Here is a 22,943-nt window from a genome sequence, read left to right as displayed (position 1 = left end):
TTATAGTAATATATAGGCACTATACTGTAAGTAAATACCTCACAGCAGAGTTGTATACTCAATAACTGTAAACATTAAAAAAAAAATAAGTATACAAAATCGCGTGTGTGAATCCGGCTGGATGTATTATTGTTGATTTAGCACTATCTTAGAATACGATCCGATAGATTTAAAAATAAAATGATTTAAAAACGTAATCAATGTTATTTTGATAAAAAAATCAAATCAAAATTAAATATATAAAGTTCAATGAAGATTAATTGTTTAATTCTCTTTATCTCAATATACATATAATATTTTCCTCATTATTAAATTTACACTAAATTTACAACGATGTTTAAATCCTTACTTCTTATATTTGCTCTTTACGTAGTGACAGCTGTCATTGCTAAGACCGACGAAGAAAAGTTTGCTGAATATAAAGTAAGTAATTTTATTTGTACCACAATATTACCAATTGTTCTAAAATATTGGCACGTTTGTTATTATAACCAGTTGTATTACAGACAATTGGTTTGTTGTACATCTTTCATTGTAATCTTCTAGCTCAGGTCTTAGTGTTAATTACTACTACCGACGTAGCCGGGATCGACGAGTTTACGTGCACTCCAAACTACGCTATGGCTCAGGTCAATTCTTCTTTATGTGCCGTCTTCTACCGAAGGTTGGCGACTATCAAACGATAGGTTTCTCTGTTTTGTGCCGCATGTATTATGTTCGCAGCTGCTGGTATTTGAAACCACTCTCTGAAGTTTCTCAGCCAGGATTTTTTCTTTCTGCCCAAACCTCTTCTACCTTCAATCTTGCCTTCCACGATAAGCTGTAGCAGACTGTACTTATCATTGTGGAACATATGGCCCAGGTATGACGCTTTCCTCCTTTTAACAGTTGTTAACAAATACACCTCTTTACCCATTCGTCTTAATACCTCTGTGTTGGTCACTCTGTCTGTCCAAGGTATTCTCAGTATGCGTCGATACAGCCACATTTCTAGAGCCACTAACTTCTTTATAGTTGGTGCTGTTAACGTCCACCCTTCAACTTCGTAAAGTAGCGTAGAAAGTACGTAGCATTTCCTGGCGCGCCATCGGAGGTTAACGCTTAGGTGGCGGTCGCTTAAGAGCTTTCTCTATCTCTTGTTGTCTAATCTCTACTTGTGGGTCCCACTGATCATTTACTGTATATCTTCTGTCAGGTCAGGTCAATTAGAAACTGAAAAATTTCTGGTGTTTATACCGAGATCGAACCTGTGTCATCGGCTTGGTAAGCCAGTACCTAGTCATTGAGCTATGACCGCAACTTTGTAATCCGTAATTTCTTAAAATCTTGTTCTCTCTCATCTTTTCTGTCTGATAACTTTTGAACTAAAAATTCTAACTTTTTGATACTAGGAACATTAGAGTATTAGAGTACACTTGTCCTGCTAAGTACAGTTAGGTCACTGACAATTGGCTATCATTCAGAAAATCATAGACATTATATTTATTGTAATGCCCGTCAGCCGTAAATTAGTAAACACACATTTATTATGTGATCTTTTTTCCATTTCTCTATTTACTTCCTCTTTTCTAATTCTTCTCAATATCTCGACATTCGTGACCTTATCCACCCAACTTATTCGTAATATTCTTCTGAAGGTCAGTAATTCGAAGGCTTTCGATTTTGCCTGAAACGCCTTTCTTTGATATCCGAGCCTTCAAACCATAAAATAATTACAAAGAACACATTTCAGAAGTTTTGTCTTTGGCGAAAATGTAATATCCCCGTTTTAGAATACTTTTTCAGTTTGTTGAAAGCATTTCTTGTCTGTTTTTTTCTTGATTTAATTCTGTGTACTGTAATAATTATTTTAATTTATTTATAGTTTTCTAACACTAACACTAAAAACACAATTAATTTATAACATTTATTTAGTAAACGATAAAAATTTATATTATCAACTAACTCTAAAATCTAAATTGTTCTTTTTATACAGTACACCTATTTTTCCACAGATTTTTAGATGCCGTTAAGTCTTGCTTAGCCAGATGTTTATATTTTAAAACATTTTTAATTTGTTCCTCTTGCATTGTTAGGGTAAGTTAGGGCTTTTGTAATAACCATAAATTGCGTTCTTTTTGTGTTTAAAAACAACCTATTTTCTTCACTGACTTCTCATCAACATCATCATCCAGCCTCAAAAGTCCACTGCTGAACATAGGCCTCTTCCTTGTGTTTTCAGCCTAGTCTATCTTGCGCCACTCTCATCCAGTTATAATTTGTTCTTCTTAAATCGTCAGCCCATCGTGTAGGTGATTGACCGACGCTTTTCTTGTCTTCCCTTCGTCTCCATTCCAATAACCTCTTTATCCATCGCCCATCCGTCATTCTAGCTATGTGTAAATCTTTAAGACATTTTACTATTAGAATAGTGTTATTTGCAAATTGTATATTATTGATTGGTCGACCATTTACTTTTATTCCCATAGTTAGTTCTTCTAGTGCTTCCTGGTTTATTTCCTCTAAGTATACATTAACAGGATACAACACTGCCTGACACCCATCTCAATCAGTATTTCTTCTGAAAAGATATTGTTCTCCTTGATCATAGCTGATTCTAATAAAGAGGGCTAATGAACTCGATATCTCCTATGACTAAATTTTCTTTTTAAGTAATTTGATAAGGCAATTATGTCTGACCATATCGAAGGTTTCGTTGTAATCCAAAAACACTGGCTGATGCACATTTGCACAAGTATATTTACAAATGCAAATAGGGCTTCTTTCGTTCCCAGTACATTTCTAAATCCATTGTGTAAATTGTGTGTCCCTAATATCTTGCTTAAGTTTGTTGTGTATTATCTGATATATAATTTTTAAAAATATTTGAGCACATGACACATTAAACTTGTCGAGTGGTCTTGGCCTTTTTTTACATTTGGTGTTTGTAGCAGTGGTATGAATGTAGACATCAGACAATCTCTGGAATTGTTTTCTGCACTGTATATTATATTATATAAGTCGACCAAGTCCATTACTGTTTGCGCTTTTCTTGAATGATCTACACGAAGCAAATAAGAGGCGGTTTGGAGATAAATGGTTTGATTATAAGACTTTTATTATATGCAGATGATTTGGTTTTGATGGCAATCAATCCGAAGATGCTACAGCGGATGATTATTGAACTGGAAGAATACTGCAGGATGTGGAATCTAAAAATAAATTTAGATAAATCCAAAATTCTTGTATTCAGAAGAGGAGGTAGTGTGATCAGGGAATCTTGAAAACTGAATGATCGAGTATTAGAGGTAGTAAATAACTAGAATTATTTGGGAATGATACTAACACCCAAGTTGTCGTTTAAAGCTCATCTAAAAAAGCGTCAGAGTTTGGCAAAAGTGGCGATTCACACGGCTTGAAGTAGTTTAGTGTCTAAGGCTGATATACCCTTTTTGGCAAAAGTAACAGTGTATGAGTCGGTGGTAAGATGAATTTTCACTTATGGATCTCAGGCATGGTGTCTTTTTGAGTACGATGAGGTGGAAATAATCAGAAGATTTTATATAAAAAAAATATTTTCTTGTTCAAGGTATTGTCCTAACTTTATGTTAGATTTGGAAACAGGTATTGCTAGAATCAGCCTATATACGATAAATTTACATAATAAATATGTTAAAAAAATACTAGGACATTCGAATGATAGGTTGCCAAAATTTCTTTTGAAAGAAATGATGAGAGCAAGGTTTGGCTGATGGAAAGATTGGATGAGTATGGGAAAAAAATTTGGTATTGAGGAAAGGTGTGAATGGGAATGGAGAGATAGCTGGCCTAGTATGATTAAGAAAAAAAGAAGGAGGAGATACAACATCAGGCTGAAAATAGGGCACTCGAATCAAATTTTTATGGACACTACAAAGAACTGCGGGAAAAAGAAGTAAACATGCATCATCTACTGGAAATGGAAAATTTTGGGGACATTCGATGGCTGTTGAAATTAAGATGTGGAGTTCTATATTTAAATGATTGATCTGGCAGAAATGATGAAAGAAGGCTTTGCTTAATGTGTAACATGAAGGAAAGGGAAAATGTGATACATTTTTTGGGAAAATGTTCGGTGTTGAGACAAATTGGGTTAAAGTGGTTGGGTAGAATGAACTTAGAATTTTTGTGGACACTAAAAAGAACTGCATAAAAAAGGAGTAAACATGCATTATCTACTGGAAATGGAAAATTTTAGCATTTAGTATTTGATGGCTGTTTAAATTAAGATGGCAGAAATGATAAAAGAAGGCTTTGCTCAATGTGTAACACGAAGGAAAGGTAAGGTGTTATACATTTTTTTTGGAAAAATGTTCGGTGTTGAGACAGATGGTTATAGTGGTTGGGTAGAAATGAACTTAGTAGAGTGGAAGTAGTTACTATGATGAGACCGGGATAGGCTGAGTTAGCAGGTTATAGTAGGGAGGCATGGCCGTATAGGTATGAGTTAGTGAGTCTATTTAATTACTAAAGCTATTAGCATGGTGTTAGTTCAATAGGATGAAAATATTAAAGTTAGCATTAATAATTTGTTTGTTTATAACCATTATCTTTTTATCTGTCTTGTCTATCTTGACTATGTTGTTATTATTGTTGTTATTATTATTATTACATAAACAGCTTTTACTTCTTCTAAGGGACCAATTCAATCACTTCAAATGCAAGCTATAGCTTACCTTACCTATACATTGTTATTATTGTTTGGTCTAGTGCGAAGTGTTACTTAGTAGGATATGCACATTTAGTTTATTACTATAAAATTTATATGAATATTTACTTAATTTATTTTTTATTAGTTTTAATGACCTTGTTAGATATAATGAGGCTTAAGTGAGATATAATGAGCCTGAGTGTAATTTTTTGTATATTAGAGAATAATATTTGTTTGCCAACCCTCCTGATGGCATGTGCCAATGAGAACAAATGTCACTAACAGAGAGTATTTTATTGTATTTTTTTAATGAGAAATAAAAAGACATTGTTGATTGATACAAGTCGACCAATATTCCAATTTGCCCTTCTTCTGTTAAATTTATTATTTATACCCATACTAAATCAGGACTTGTGGCTTTATTGCACTTTATTCGTTTTATCGCTTCCAATGTCTCATCTTTTGTTATGTTTTAACTGGTGTGGATATATTTTTTTCTAGTACTATATCCGTTCTTTCTTGTTTAAAAAGCTCTTGGATATACTTGTCCCATCTTTTAAGCCTTCCCCAACGTCTAGAATTATTTTTATGTTTTTATCTAGCAGCATGTTTAATTTTTTCTTATTATTCCTACTTGTTATTTCTCTACCCTCTACTCAATCTCTTCGCATTTGTAACTATACAATCTCTCCTTTGCCCCTTTGATCTTTTTACTTATTTATGTATGTATATTGTTATACATGATTCCGTTTCTGGTTTTTGAACACCTCCTGTCTTTCATGGTCATCTCCTCGGCCATCAATTTATTTGTACTGTTAGGTGGTTTAGGTATTAGTATTGTCGCATAGTACATATCATCATCATCATCAGTGGCGTTACAGCTCTTTATGAGCCAAAGCCTTCTTCAGAACAATCCTCCATTCGCCCCTGTCTCTGGCAACTCTTCTTCATGCTCTAATTCCGATAGACTTCAAATCATTTTCTAGGTTGTCTTGGTACCTAAGTCTCGGTCTTCCTCTTCTTCGTTGTCCGATCGGCCCTCTTCGGTCAAAAACTTTTCTGACTATGGCATCTTCCTCTCGTCTGATTCCATGACCTATCCATCTGAGGCGTGCTACCTTAATGAATTTTACGTCAGGTTCTCCAAATCTTCTATACAACTCAAAATTGTAACACCTGCGCCACAAACCTGGTTCTTTTATGCCTCCATATATTCGTCTTAGTATATTATATGTACATATAAGAGCATATTTTAATACATACCATTGACTGTTCACATCCTCAGTAGAAATAGTTTCAATTTTGGAGAGCTCTTCTTTCAATCATTCGCTCAATCGAATAGATTGTATTCTGTCAAATTTACTTTTAGCTGCAAGCTTCTTTAGTTTAATTCTAAACCTTCCCACGAGTGGGTTGTGATCTGATCTCACTTTAGCTCCAGGATATGTTTTAACTGATTTTTAACTGTATGATCATGAGAAGGTCAATTTGATTTTCGATGACGTTATGTTGATTATCTTCTGGAGATTTCTATGTGTAGTTTCTTAGCGAAAGATCATACAAAGTATTCTCAACAATAAAATCGTTCTCTTGGCAAAATGAAGCCAATCTTTCTCCCCTCTTAATATGAGTCCCCAACCACTAATCTCTTTCATTTCCTCATGTTTTCCCTTTACATTTAGATCTATCATTAGTATTGTAATTTCACTCAATTTGGTTACTTCTAACGCTTGCTGTTTGTATTTGTACTTGTACTTATGGAACCACCCCTTCACGACTTGGTACCCACATTAAAGACACTTAACTAGCTTTTGCCAGGTGGTTAAGAAGATCTTTGCAGTTCTTCACCAGTTTTGATTTGGTCAGTTCTTTGCTGTCAGAATAGTCGCTTGGCTATCTGTATAAATATTGATTTTCTTTGCGTTTTCCATCCCTGATTTCATCAATGAAGACCACTAAAGCAAAAGCTTCAGCCTGGAACACAGTCATGTATTGACCTAGGATGTTTGCCCAAAGCCTCCTAATCCAGTACCATGGGCTGTTTTAGATCCATTTTTGTTCTCTAGATTAGATGGTATAATTGTGTTAATCATCTAAGTAAAGATTAGTTCTGATGTCCTCATATCTGAGTTCATCATAAAGATGTATTTCTCAAGTATAGTCCCAGTAGTATTTGTGTGACTATACAATATATAATTAAGCCTATAAGTATTGTTTGCTTTAAATCCACAATGACTATAACGGCTATCGCCGAAATATGTATTCCATTCCAAAGCTGTCTTTTTCCACCAAAGTACTGAACCATAAGTAACTGTCGCTCGTATTACTGATGTACATAACCAACAGATTACTTTTGGTTTTAACCCCATGACTTAGTTAGTTGGTTAGTAACAGTTGGTTATATTGTTATTATGACCGCTCCAATTAAGTTTATAATCCAGGGTTATCCCTAGATACTGAATCTCATTAGTTCTTTCTAGTTCCTTCCCTCTTATTAGTGACGACTACTAATCTAGTTTTGAAAGGATTCACAGAGAAATTTACCTTCAGATACCTCATTATTTAATTCTCTATGTAATGAAGGACACACTATATCTGATCCGCAACAATACTAATTAATTTTCCTTCTTCTTATTGCACCGTCTCTTTTTGAAGGTTGGTGATCCAAATGGTAATTGTAGCTTTGGAAACTGCTGCACGAAAGATTTTTGTGGATAAGCGGTCAAACAATTTACTTAGGTCTTTTAGCCACAAGTTCTGGCGTCTTTCAACTGATCTTTTGCACTGTACTTTACCTTCCAATATGATTTGGAGTAATTCATATCTTTCGCCTCTCAACAGATGGCTCAAGTATTGTATTTTCTCCTAGTCACTATTACAATATCGTCTCCGAAACACTTGACCCAGATTCCTTGGTTGCGAAGCCCATGAGCGAGACCACCAATGACTATATTCCATAATTTTGGTGACAATACATCCCCCTGGGGGAGCTCAGGTTTATGGCACGTTCATACGTATCTGTGGATATTATTCTGTTCTGAAGGATCTGAATAATATACTTACATGTTGTGTTGTTGATTTTCTTCCCCACCATTGCACTATGATTGACTCGATAAAGGTGTTATTAAACTCACCTTACATATATGTCTAAAAATACAACAAGGGCGGCTTCTTTCTGGTGTAAACTTTTGAGTTCCGAAACCTGATTATGCAGGTCAGCTTCAACTGATTTTTCTGCTTAATACGCCCGTTGTTGCTGGTCCAGTGGTTTTTCCTTACGATTTGTTTTACTTGTATTTATTTAAAAATTTTTTCTACGTTTTTCCACATAAATAAAAGTCAGAATTACATGCCTATATGACTTTGCGAGTGTAATCTGGTTTTCCTGGTTTGGGAATAAACGTCACGCTCGTTCTTCACCAGGCTTTGAGAATGTATACCAAAGCATAGCTAGCTCTAAACCAGAGAATTAATAAATATTTTTAGTCTTTCTTAAAGTAGCCTAGGAAATATGCGATCCGGTCCCACAGTTTTATATGGTTTAAAAGTTTCAATAGTCCATCTGATATTGTCAAAAAAAAAAGATAACTTTGCCATTGGGCAATATAACTGACTTTTTTTGAGGATTCTATTAACCCTGGCACTTTCAGATACACTTTTAATGTTTTGACTATTAGACTGTTACTTAATTGACAAAATTTTAATTTTAAGTATAACTAGAACGTGGTACAGATATATTTTTAATGTAGTAATTGAAAATTATTGATAATTAAAGAGCGGATAAAATGCAAAGAAAATCTTCCAAAAATGCGCATTATAATGCACATATTTTTGTAAAAAAAGATAATCTTTATAGAATAAGCAAATATAGAGATGATGCAAATTTTTTTTTTTTAAATATTTGAACCATATTTAAAATATTTAAACACTAAAACTACTTTTTGAGGATTTTAAATTTTATTTATTTATAATCAATCATAAATCAAAAAATCAATTATTTCTACAACAAAAAAGGAGATATACTTATATAATTTTACTATATAATAAAGTAGATACTATATTAGAAAAAAACTAGAAATTTGTGTAATAAAAATGTTCACTCTTTAATTAATTACTTTTATTAATATAAAATGAGTTCACTATAATATGTTTTTTAAAATTTTATTCAAGAAATAATAATAGTCTCTTGATCTGTTAATTATATGTTTATATAAGGAAAAGCTTGGTTCCAGGACAACTGAAGTAATGGGAGCAAATTTTAAATGCGGCAATACATTTTCTTTAATTTTATGCAATTCAGAAAATACACCCAAAAAAGTTTTTGAAATATTTTGCAGTATTTCAAATCCTACATTATTTTTAATAACATTTTCATTTTTTTTTAAGTTTGTACATTTTAACAATTTGTGTAAAACTTGATCAAAAGTACATAATTGTTTATCTTCAAATAATTTCTGTGCTTTTAAAGTTGCCCGAAAAGAATAACTGAGTATATATATATATATATATATATATATATATATATATATATATATATATATATATATATATATATTAAAAGTGGTGCTAAGATTAATACTATTACCAAAAATTAATATTAAACTCACCAGTCTTTCGGGTTGACTGCGTTGATTATCATTGCGCCGAGCTTTCGACCTCTTCTCTGATGTCTTCTTCAAGGCTTCCGAGGTCTTAGTCTCCCGAGCACACAGACACTACTACACTGATGTCATCTTACTTTTTAACGACTGCTAATGACAATTAATCTGGAACAACAGAGAATGAAAATTATTTTTAGGAAAGCACTGCTTTCTATATAATTTCCGAATATACGATTTAATAATGAAGTTCCTCCTCCTCATTCCTTGAGCCCTTGTCAGGGTGTGGTGACACTTTGAATATTATTGGCTTGCTGCCTTCATTGGCTGCTATCCTACCTTTCCTTCTACTATCAATAGTTCCATGGTCCCCGTTCTTCTAACTCTGTGACCAAAGTAAATTAGGTATGCTCGTTTAACTTTTTTTAATAGCCTGCTGTTAATAGAATAGAATAGAAATATGCTTTATTGTCACCGAAAATTGTTCAATTTCGAAAAATAACAATAACAATTAAAATTTAACAATTCATTGCAAAATTTAAATAAATTGCAAATTGTAAAATAAAACCTTACGAACTAATAATTTTAAGTTGCTGCATAAGATACCTGTTTAGAGTGCCGTCTCCCTACGGAGGTTGGCAATCATAATGGCTATTTTTGTTTTTGAGCTTGCTGCTCTAAACAAATCAATCGATCTGCATTCATACCAATCACGTAGATTCTTCAACCATGAGTTCTGCCTTGGGCCAACAGATCTTCTTCCTTGAATCTTTCTCTGTATGATGAGTCTCAAAATTTCATATTTTGGTCCCCTTATCACGTGGCCTAGATATTCCAGTTTTCTGGTTTGTATGGTGGTGATTAATTCTGTTTCTTTACCAACCCTCTCCAGTACTTCTTTATTTGTAATTCTATCAGTTTACGATATTTTTAATACTCTGCTGTATAACCAGAGTTCGAAAGCCTCGATTCTTTTTAAATTGCATTTTTTTAATGTCCAAGTCTCAGCTTCATATAATAATATTGAAAATATATAACAGCTAATGGTACGTAGTCTGATCTCCAAATTTAGATTTTTGCACCTTAGGAGTGGCTTCATTTGTATAAATGAATCTGGCAATCTCTATTCGCCTGTTTATTTCTGCATTATGATGTGTATAGGTTATTCCACGAATATACGACTGTTTTGGATTACTTCGACAACGAATATTTTACTGTGCAAGTAGAAGTATGAAGGTAAATTGGTCTAATCATTATTCCAATAAAAAGGATCTACTAGTATGACATCTAAACTAAAATTATATCAGTTAATAGATGTTCAGATAGACCCAAAATTTATTGTGAAATTTAATCCGGAAATAACAAAAATTTTTACACAAACGCTACTATAAATGACAGACATTTGGGTAAGCTTTCCGTGAAATGTAAACACCAAAGAGGCGTGGCGGGTTTCTGTGATATTACACTATTTTATTACTTTATTAGGTACTACAACTGTAATTAAAATAAATATACTATTTTTAATATAAATGAAAAGAAATTGGCAGATCGATGGTTCAGAAACCAGAAAAAGAATCTAATATTTCACTTTGTTATTTTTAAATATTTGTTTGCTTTGAGTGGATGCACTCTTAAAAGTTCCGAAAGTAACGGGTATAACATACCGGCTATTGATAGTTAAAGTAACAAGTCGTTACAGATATTAAAAAGTAACGAAAATTTATTTACAGTTTCATATATCGCCGACTGATTATGGCTGTGAATCTGATCGTTGATGATAGTTTTAGGAGGTTAGGAGAATAAGAAAATAAGTAAGTTTTTTTGTTTTTTTAATACTAATTAATTATTCGACTAAATAAATTACACTATTTGATCACTTAAGTATTGTTACACTTCGTTTAAATAACTTAATTCAAAAACCAACTTGTTTACAATGATATTCAATGATAGTAATTATATACTTCAAAATCTGAATTACTGTTCTATAAACTATTAACTTTATATTTATATTATAACTTCATATTTAAATCCAAGGTTTAAATCTTTCATAACAGTATTTTAAAAATGCGGAGAATTTACTATTGTACAATTCAGCACATTGGACCATTTAAATCGATACCTTAAAGCGAATTTAAAACAGTCATATATTCGTGGAATGGAGTATATGTGATACCTAAATATATATAAAAACACACTCATGGACAAAAATATCGAATATTTTGGAATTTTCCAATTTTTTTTTGTAGTCACTATTACTTCAAAATAATTTTAGATTACTGATAATACTCATATAGTAGATTGATGTACTTAACTGGTTTGAAATATTTTGATGTTTATTTTGACGTTTATTCAGTGGTTAATGTCATTCGTACATTTTATCATAAAAATCCTTCTTCACGTAAAGGAAAAATCATACTAATTCGGTTATTTTTAGTTTAATTTATTAAGTTTAATTAAATATTGTTTTGATTTAACTAAGTTTAAAACAAGTATCCCACCAATACGGCACTGCGATGAAGTCCAAGTAGCACATATTGTAATTTTGTACGAGGAAGGATATGCACAAAAAGGTATTGCACAACGTCTCAGCAGAACTGAATCTATAGTTTCAAATACTCTAAAAAAGTACCGCGAAACAGGAAATTTTGAACGAAGGCCGGGTCAAGGACGCCCAAGGTGCACAACCGCAACTGATGACCGATTTTTGGTTCTTAATTCTACACGAAATCATTCATTGACATCAATACACTTCAGAAATGAGCTATTAAATTAAATGTTAGACAAGTTAATGTGAGTTCACAAACAGTTCGTTAGACGAAGATCGAAAGAAGCAAACTTAAAGCCCAGACGCCTCACCAAAGTTCCACGTCTTCTCCAAAATCATAAAGCTCGTCGTTTGGAATTTGCAAGAACACATATTTAGTGGAATATCGACAACTGGAAAAACGTTCTTTTCACCTATCCCTAGATTATCTTCATTATTGACGAAATGCCCCTGAAGATGATCTAGGGATCGAAAGTACTTGGGCAAGATTAAATTAAACTGTGCTCGATATATGCCTTTTATCTGATCAAAGTTCCTTGTAATTGTTCAATCTTTCCATATCTTAATCAGTTAAGCTGTTGTGGTTCAGGCCATTGCTAGTCTACGCTTGGTATCTGAGGAGCAATCACCATTGTTGGTTATCAGGGAGCCCAAGTATACAAATCTTTCTACCACTTCGAAATTCGTCACTTGGTGTATGTACGGTAGATTATTATTTGCTATATCTACGATGATTATTTTTGTTTTTTCGGTGTTGATTTAAAGTTCCAATTCTTCGCTTATCCGGCTTAGTCGTTCTGTGATGGTAATCACTTCAACTTCATTCGCTGCTAGTATAAGTATATCATCTGCGTAATAATGAAATTAGATTAATCTTAGTTAAAGAGGATACACAAAAGAAATAAACGAAACCACCTAAATACTGAACCTCGAAAGTTAACCTCGACAGCAAAGAATTCAAGGTGACCATAAGACAATGCTGAAGTCAGAATGGCGACTTATTAACAGCAAGGACAGATGTATTGAGTAGATGGGTGGAATACTTTAACCAGGCACTTAATATTGAGGAAGAAGAAGAAAACCTGGAAGACGAAAGAGATGAGGTAAGGAAAGCAGACGAAAGGGAAGAGGAACCACCAACGATTCTTGAAATTAAAGATGCAGTTGAAAAACTAGCCAGAAACAACTCACCCGAAAGAGATAATCTCCCAGCTGAACTATATAAAGAAAATGGCCATGATACCATTATGGCATTACAGCAGCTTATAAAAGAAATATGGACACAGAAATCCCTTCCCAATGATTGGAATATTGGAATACATTGCACCATACACGAAAAATGAGATATCTTTGAATGATCTAACCACAGAGGAATTATGTTTCTAAATGCAGCGTATAAAATATTTTCCACAATACTATGTCACCGTATGGCACCATATGCAAAACGTTTTCCGTTTCAGAAAATACCAGGCTGGGTTCAAAGGTGGTAAATCTACAATTCATCAGATTGCAACTGTGAAACAAATTTTGGAAAAAACACTGAAATATGGCATTGATTATCATCATCATCATCATCATCAACTAGCCTCTTACGTCCACTGCTGAACATAGGCCTCTCGCATACTTTTCCACTTAGTCCGATTTTGCGCCATCTCAATCCAATTTGTAGTCACTCTTTTTATGTCATCTGTCCATCTCGTTGGGGGGAGGGTCAAACTCTATTTTTGTTAGCTTGATACTCATGGCATTGATACTCATCACATATTTATAGACTACAAAACTATCACTCTGTGAATAGAAGAGAAATGTTGAAAACAGTGAAAGAGCTAGGAATACCAAATCAGTTGGTAAATTTATCAAAACTAACTCTTAAAAAAGTTGAATGTAGAGTACGAATTCAGGGGGAACTGTCTGAACCTTTTAAAACAAATAATGGGCTGCGCCAGGGAAACCCTATCTCCTGTATACTGTTCAATATGGCCTAGAAAAAGTAATATGTATGTCACAAATCACAACCACTGGTTCAATATTTAATAAACCAGTGCAAATCCTGGCTTATGCTGATGATATCAATATTGTTGGGAGAGCGGAAAACGCTGTACGAGAGGCGTATGTAGCATTAAAAGAATCAGCTACAAAAATGGGTTTAATAATAAACACCAACAAAACGAAGCACATGAAAATAAGCATGCAACCACAAATCCTACGACCACTCGTCATAGGAAACAACGTCATCGAAACAGTGAACGAATTTGTATATCTGGGAGCGCTCCTTAACACTGAAAATAATACTACCGTAGAGATAAACCGCAGAATTTGCACGGCCAACAGATGCTATTTTGGGCTCAATCTCCTCCTTAAATTCACAATTATATCGAGAAATAGAAAAATAAAACTCTGCAAAACAATAATACGCCCAGTCCTAACATATGGGTCAGAGACCTGGACTCTAACAAAAAATTATGAAAACGTGTTAGGATGTTTCAAAAGAAAAGTACTATGGAGCAAGGAATGACAATGGAGTGTGGAGAAGACGATACAACTTCGAACATTATAGAATATATATACCATGACCCTGATATCGTAAAACATATTAAGACAGGACATGTAAGGTGGATAGGACATGTAATGCGGATGGAATAAAATGACTCAGCTAGAAAAACGCTCCTTGTTAGACCCATTGGTCAGAAAAGAAGAGGAAGGCTCAGAACAAGGTTCCTTGATAACATCAATGAAGACATTAGAAATATGGGAACAACGCAGGGTTGTAAAGCCAGAATAGTGATGATGATGATTAATCTTAATTAACAGGGCCAATAAGAGAGAGTCTCTTTTCTAAAAGGGAAAAATAAAAAATTACAAGAAAAATGATGAAAAGATAAGGGATTGAACGCACGTCCTTCATTAATTCATTAATATTTTCGTTAAAGTTTGTCACTTTTTGTATTTAAATGCATATAATTTACAACAATTTAGAAATAGATATTTTAAGCTTATTTATGACACTTCTCTTGTTTTTATTATTTATCTTACCTGCATATATATGTAAAAAACATTACTAGTTTCGTGTACACGGTGCAAACAAATGTTCTCCTTCTACTCTCCGTTCTGAATACCTTTTGATCCACATTGGGTTACACTTCACTTTTGACATATTTAACAAACACAAGTGACTGCCTCTACATTACTGCTGGAAATAATGATTTTACAGCTTTTAATATTTAAGGAACTTTTATGATTTATTAAAATAGTATAACATTAAATGTTTTCGAAGATAAAAATACTAATCCCTTAATGACCTCCAGATATTGGATTGTAGGTACATATTTCGAAGAAATTCTAAGAATGAAATTATAGATAAAGTATGCATTATTAATTGAAAAGTCGTAAAAGCGATTTCGAAAATGCAAGCAAGCAATAGTTTAATCCAGTCTGAGAGACTTGCACATTAGGAGAATACAATTCATTATAGCGAAGAGGATTATCTCTCGTAAACAAGAATCACTCTACCCCGCTCCAATGCTCTAGACCATTCACTTCCCTACCCCGATAACGTTCTGATGCGCTATAGAGGCTCTCCGATCAGCAAAGTGTAGAGCACAATCCTGGGTACAAGGCATCCCTCCCGAAATCCTACCCCGAACAATGCAGGCCAGCGTAAGCCGCTCTATTCCCACTATCTCTAGTGACTTATCATCGATCTGTCTTGCTTGCTCGGGCCCCGAGTCTCCACTCTGACTCTCACAGGCCTAAATACGAGTGACTGATAGACAGACGACACGAGAGAGATGGCAACCTCGGTAAGGCAGGGGGGTTCAAAGTCTTTGGTGGTTCGTGTGGGTGAACGTGTGGAAGAAAGAATGGGAAACGAGTGATAGCAGGGCATCAGGAGAGATGTTTCCCTTAACCAACCACTCCGGTGACTCGACGCTCGAGGATGTATACTCCTTTTGCACGTATTTTAAGTTTTGTTAATGAGCTTGCGCCTTTTGTTAGCATTTTATTAATTTTTTCGTAGCCGAAGCCGTTTCTTTTGTTTTTTTCTAGATTTTTTTAAGCTGTTTAAAACTTTTAAAATCAAAATTAGTAAATACAGTGCCATGCCAAAGGTAAGCTCGTTTTCTTTATTGGATAGAGCTTCGATTATCTAATTATCTAGACTGTATTATCTGTTTGCTAATATTTGCTGTTTGGATCTTCTGTTTCCATCTATGGTACACATCATACCTTAATATCTCTCGTAGGAACTGGTTTGTGTGGTCGTCTAACTCAGCGAATTTTGTTCTTGCTTTTTTCTCCTTCTTGTCCAGTACCCTGATTTGTTTTAGTTTTCTGACTATGAACCGTTTAGTGATATATCTGGGCACAGTTGCAGCTTCTCTAAGGCAGTTGTTTTGTGCAGATTGAAGCTTCTTTTTGTTGCTGTGACTTGTGAGCCCCCATGCAAGAGATTCATATGTAATTATTGGTAGTATGATGCTGTTTATCAGTCTTAATTTTCTTTTCATAGCTAATTTCCTTTTTCTTCCTGCAAGTCATCTTATTGCGGCTCTGGCCGTTGCTGTTTCCTGGACTCCCGCGTTAACATGGGGTGTGATTGTTGGACCTTGGTCCATTGTCACTCCTTGGTATTTAGCTTCGTTTGGCATTCGATGGGTCTCTCTTGCAATGTTAGCTGTTCTTCTGGTTTATCTCTTCTCTTTTTCAAGATAACCGCTTGGGTCTTTGCTGGATTTATTGCTATTTTCCATTGGATACTCTTACAGCCATATCCAGATTCCTATGTTTTGCCGCGATTGCAGTGTCGTCTGCATAAAGGCTGATTAGTGTTCCAGGTGTTCTTGGAACATCCGCTGTGTATATGCTATACAGGAGGGTGATAAGACTGCCCCTGTGGTACTTCAGCTTCTGAGATTTCATGTTTAAATAGAACTCTTCCTATCTGGACCCTAAATCTCCAGTGGCTTGGGTACGAGGAGATAAGGTTCGTCATGGTCCCGCTGTATTCATAATATTTCATTTTGTATGTTAGTCCTTTAAGCCACACTCTGGCTGCTCCTGTGTATTGCTTGTCATTGAATCCAGTGGCTATATATTCTGTAAGTCTGAGTATTTGTAGTTTGCTGGAATGTTGAGCTCTGAATCGGAATTGTGCTTTTGCGTTTAACCCCAGTCTGTCTGTCTCTGATTAGAGTCTGGTTTGGAAATCTCGGTCTACTATCTTACTGACTGGTGGAAGTAAGCTAATTGGCCTGTAATTTTGCGGAAATATGTGGTTCTTTCCAGGCTTTGGTATCATGATTACATGAGCTTTCTTCCATCGCCTTGGGAAGAACCTATATCTTAGTATTGCGTTTGTTATATTTGCCAGATACACAATTGCTTTCGAAGGAAGATACTTCAGTACTTTGTTGATGATTTCGTTTGGACCAGGTGCTTTCTTTGGTGAACTTTTTTTGATCAGTTCACTTATTTCTCTTGGTGATGTGGGATTTATTATTTCTTCTTGTTCTTTGAGCGTTTTTAGTTTTGTTTCTTCAAATTCTTCGATAAAGTCTATGTCTTCATATTGGTTTTAATTCAATGTGCAATCTCTTTCAAGAGTCCTTCTCATCACCTCGGCCTTCTTTTCTACTGAGTAGACGATTCCGTTTTCTCCGTGTAGTGTTTGTTCTATGTTCTATTAGTGCCTGTTTGACTTGTCGATTCATTTGGTTTACCTATTTTTATCTTCCTGATTTTCTATTCATCTGGCGTTCTTTTTGGCTTTATTCTTTTCCTTTATCATTTTTTTTATAGCCTGACTAATGGGTCTAAATCTTCCTACCTGAATTTCATATTCTTCTTCAGTAGTGCTATTCCTTAGTGCTTGTTTTATTATGTTTTCTAGCTCTAGGACTTTTTCGTTTATTTCTTGTGGATTGTCAGTTGTAACAACGTTTCCAATTCCTATACTCACTAGTCGTTTGAAGTTAGAAAACTTCGTTTTCTTTCTTTTCCTCGTTGTTTTGTCATCTTCTTCTTATGTGCCTATTTCTAGGAGTATAATGTTGTGGTCTCCTGATACTTCGCCAAGGTTCGGATGTCTGTTTGTGTTTAGCCACTAGTATTATTATTATAAATCCAAATGGGTTGATAGAGCATTTTCTGGAAAGTAAGTTGGTTCCATAGACCCAATTGTCATGGTGTCTTCGTTGTTGATTTTAAAAATCTTTATTGTGCCATCATTAAAGACGTAAATATATTCTCCATGTAGAAATATCGTAAATATTTTCAATTGAAAATGTATAGTCTTTAAACGAATAACAAGGCAATGCATAGGTAAATTTGATAAAAAATGCAAAAAATACACTAAAATGCAAGTTATTATATGCAAGATAATATGTATATTATCTGCCCTTTAATAAAAATGTTAAGAAAAATAAATTTAGCCCACTAATAAACTGGAGCACCCACTTATGAATAGTGGGAGAAATGTTAAAAATATTTTCCTTTTTTCCTAAACAGTTTTTTATATATTTTTAATTTTTAAATTTAATTTAATAATATGCATTTTTAGCAAAAAAATAACAGACATTATGAATCTCCAGAAGAGGAAGGCAAGAGATTCGAAACATTCCAAGAGAATTTGCGACGACTAGAAGAATGCCTTAAAAAGTACAAAGGAGTAGGGAGCGTAGAAGATACGAAAAAATTAGATCATCCTTGTGGTATATATTCCTTTCCAGAGGATGTGACAGATGCTGAATTTGATGCTCAATATATTAAGAGACCAACACATAAATCGCACAAATTGTTTAAATGATTTACTATTAAAAATAAACTGTAGTTTTAAAATTAATTACTAGTACTGATAAAAATAATCAAAATATGTATCTTATTTTTAACTTTGTTTTGTAAATTTTAAATGTTTAAAATGACATTTTCTGTTTCAACGCAATAAAAACCAATAATATATATAAGTTTAAACTATGAATACTCGATTATTAGTTTACTCGTCCTCGGTACTCCTTTTTCTGTTTTATATACAATAGATGTAGCTGGTGCCAAGGACAGATAAAAGAGGAAGGATAGGGTAAGTAGTAATTCTATAAAAACAAGAATAGGTTAACCCAGCCCTGTAACAATTGTCAAATAACTGTCAAAGTGTGGTAACACATTTTAAAGTTTCTCCACATTTTAAAGTTTAATTCAAGTATTATTTGAACCTTCAAACGATTAGGACAAGCGATAGTGTGGTCAGTGAACAAGTTTTTACACCTTTTACACCTAAACTTTTAATTTTTATTGAAAAGACAATTAATAGCTATACACTTATAATTAATACAAATAATATTGGTCACCGATGGGGGACACAAATAAGCAAGGGACGTCTTTTGCGACGACAGATAGTGATATGCATATCAGTAATTCGAGTATAAGTGTTAATAATAATAACCTAAGTGATAGTAACCTCCAGAAAACAGCAAAGCAGTTAGAACCCAAAACATTCAATCTTTTCTCAGATAAGTATAATATGCAAAACATTTAGATATACAAAGAAAGTACCGACAATAACAATTTAGGGAGATTACATTACATTAAACTTTAAGCATTTAATAAATTAAAAGTATAGACCGAAACCGGATCAAGGTTTTATTAAAATCACTACTAGAGGCAAATAATTTATTAAAACATACTCTACTGAAATCAGAAAATTTAAGAGCATTTATACCGAACTATTTACTTGAAATTAAAGGATTAATAGAAGATGTTGATATGCGTCTTGATGTAAACTATCTCATGGAAAATATTGAATCATCTCACGTTACTAACATTCTTCTTAGGGTGCCTGTCCGTTCCGAACGTTGGCGATCAAGTAACTGTGTCTGAGGTCTTCATATACCATGCTCTCAGGTCATGCAAAAACATCTCTACATTTCTGAAATAATACCTACACGCCAAAGAAAGCTTCCCTCGTCACAGCTTAAGCAGATGTCACATTAGGCTTATGGTCCTACAGCCTTCACAAACTTTTGCTCCTGGTTTTTTGGACAATGGTACGAACTCAGATTTGAGCCACTCTACTGGTATTTTTCCTGCTTTGTATATTTCATTAAATATTTCAGTTATTACTTTTATTTGTTCTGCATCTAATAGCTTCAGCAGTCCTGCAGGAATTTCATCAAGTCCCAGTGCCTTTCTATCCTTCGTTTATCTGACGGCTGCCATTATTTCTTCTGGTAGGATTTTGAGACCTGAATTTTCTTCAATGGTGAGTTCTTGTATTGTTCTAAGGTCGTGGAAAAGTTTCTCCAAGTTATCTTTTCATACTTTCCTTTTATCTTCTTTGGTTATGGCAAGATTGCCTTCATCATCTGTTATTTTTCAGCTGTTGCGTTTTTGGAACTTTCCAGCAATTTCCTACACCTTTCGATGGACATTGAAGTTTTCATATCGACTCTGATATTATACTCCTCTATTTCTTGACATTGTTCTGTTTTTTGTTTCTCTTTAGCTTCTCTTCTCTTTATTCTAGCGGTGGTATGTATTCTCTTATATTCTTGGAGATTTTCTTTGTCTTTTTTTCTCTGATTCATAAGTTCAAGTAATTTCATCGGTTATCCACGATTTCAGTTTTTCTGTATCTTTCTTCAGGTGTTGTTCTTTTATTTTTCTCACTGTTTCTTGTATAATAGTCATACTTTCCTCTATAGTTCCTGCATTTCTGCATTTTAGCACCTTCGTATTGAGGTTTTCACTCACCTTTAGTCGAACATTAGGATCTTTCAGTTTTTTAACATTATACTTTTTCATCGACTTACTTGTAACCTTCTTGATTCTAACTTTGAAATTACCTACAACTGGCACATGATCAGAATTTATGTCTACCCCCGGGTATGTTTTGACAGATGTACAGCTGTTTCTCTACTTCTTATTTACTAGCATGTAATCAATCTGTAATCTGATCTCTTACAATCCTTCCCACAGAATCCTGTAGAGATTTCCAGGTGTACAATTTCCTTAAGTGTAGCTTAAACCAAGTGTTTATTATGACTAATTGATTTGCTTCAGCAAAAATTTCCAATGTATCTCCCCGATCGTTCCGGTTTCCTAGTCCAAATGGTCCAACTGCAACGGAAGACAACTCTCTTGTCTTCCGTTGGTCTCCATTCATCGAGTTAGAATCTATGGAGAAGCTATGAGCATATTCACGTGTGTATTAAAAACGGCGTAGGTAGGCGTGGCTAACGATGATAGCAATATGGCGGTGGGATCATGGTGTAACAAAATTGTAACAAATTTATCTTGCTCCACTTTGGGCGCTACTGTAACAAATATAGTAGGCAGATCCCTTGGGACTATGTCCCTGATGTTATAAGATCTGTAGAGTAGTGTGAAGATAAGTTTGAAACTAAATTAAAATAAGAGTTGAAACTGAATGCAGTTAGGCTAGCTGGGTATGCTTGAGACTGGCCAGTTGATACTCAAGGTAGGGTTAGGCCTATTTGCATGCCCTGAGAAAACAGTAAAGAATAGAAAAGATGTATATTAACTAAGGAAATATAAGAATAACCAAAACGAACTAAGGGTAAGTACTGACAACAGGAATATATGAGAGAAGAATGATTTGGGCGCCAGGGAAGATGTTTACTGGACTCTTAGTCTAACAAACACTTCACCTAGTGACTTTATTGCTGCTGCTAACTATGTTTTCTGTAACTAGATATAACTTTATTAAAAAAAAAGGTTGTTTAATAAAACAGATTATTACTTATAACCCAATTTAATAATAATAAAATAGAAAAACCTGTAAACCGTAATATACAATTTAACTTAAATACCCTATCATACAAAAAACCTATTGATCCCTATTTACAATATATTTACACACTCTAATATGCTAGAAAAGTAGGAACTTTTATTATGAAGTTTTATTCATGAATTAAACAAAATTTACTACAACCAACCTATTTATATATATTAAAACAATTATTACCCTTCCCTATATTTAACACAATGTATCAGTTCGACAATTTCTAAGCTGATTCCAATCAGATAACCTGTAAATATATTTCAATTGGTCTGTTCAGAAAGGAACAGATCCAAGATGAATCAGTAGGGCTGTAAAAATACAAAATGGACCTTTGTGCACAAATGACCTTACAAAGTGTATTAAAATCCACCCCTACCCTGTTATTACTAATACATATATATATTTAAAATATTTAATGACACAAAAAAAATAAGCAAATGATGGTAAGAAAAAAAATTGAATGTAAGATATATAATGATACGCAAATATGATTTATGAAAATTGACTAGGATTATTTTTAAGTTTTGGTTCGTTCACTCACTAAAGTTTAAACAATATTTAAGTAACTTATTTTTACGATATTACCAAACAGTAAAAAAAACCTGTCTACTCTCAAGCCGAGAAGGTTCTTCTTCCGGACGCCTTACGCCGCCGGGACCCGTTCGGGTGAAAGCTGTAAGCCCACTGTTCTAGCACCAAACTGAACCGCTATTCCAATATTCGGGAAAAACCAAAAAAAACTCCAAACTAAACTCAACTGGAAGCTATTACCCCAAATCCAAAATAATGTTTATTGTATTGACTTAATATTCTTTCTTCCTCCAACGACTAAAATAAAATCAAAGAAGCTCTCATTAGCTTTATTCAGAGTTGATAAACAACAAGGCGGTTAGGACAAGAAAAACTAGTCAGAAGATGATAATTAGTGAAGGTTTCGTACACTTTTTGTGACCTTGGAAAATTAATCGAAAACTATGTATTTAAAAAAAATGTTGGGAATTTACTATGAATATTTCACTGAAGAACTAAAATTTAACTTATCACGAATATATTATAGGCAAATAGTAATGAAGGATCTCCTTACATTACCGAATTGCTTGGATCTTGATGAGAACGTGTACTTAGGAGAATTTCTAACAGAAAGAATTCTGAACGTGATTTGACTAATATAATTAAGGTAAAATTATTGAATAAATGATTTTAATATGAAACTAATAATGCTTAAAAAAAAATGATGTACTTTAATTAAAATGAAACTCACCCAACGCAACAATATTTCAACAATTGAACCAAAATCTTCTTTTTCCAAAACTTCTAATATAAAAAAAAACGCCT

The 22,943-nt window shown here is 33.8% G+C and overlaps 1 long non-coding RNA gene across 1 annotated transcript; it reads left to right on the top strand.

Moving 5' to 3' along the window:
* The first annotated feature begins 230 nt into the window (after positions 1-230).
* On the top strand, positions 231-18,788 carry LOC140449800 (uncharacterized). Its single transcript, XR_011951888.1, has 2 exons — positions 231-423; positions 18,372-18,788. It is a non-coding gene; the product is annotated as an uncharacterized lncRNA (long non-coding RNA).
* The last annotated feature ends 4,155 nt before the right edge of the window (positions 18,789-22,943 follow it).

This window comes from Diabrotica undecimpunctata, chromosome 9 (genome assembly GCF_040954645.1).
Source record: "Diabrotica undecimpunctata isolate CICGRU chromosome 9, icDiaUnde3, whole genome shotgun sequence".
NCBI classification, from domain to species: Eukaryota; Metazoa; Arthropoda; class Insecta; order Coleoptera; family Chrysomelidae; genus Diabrotica; species Diabrotica undecimpunctata.
This window is presented reverse-complemented; position numbering and strand designations above follow the sequence as displayed.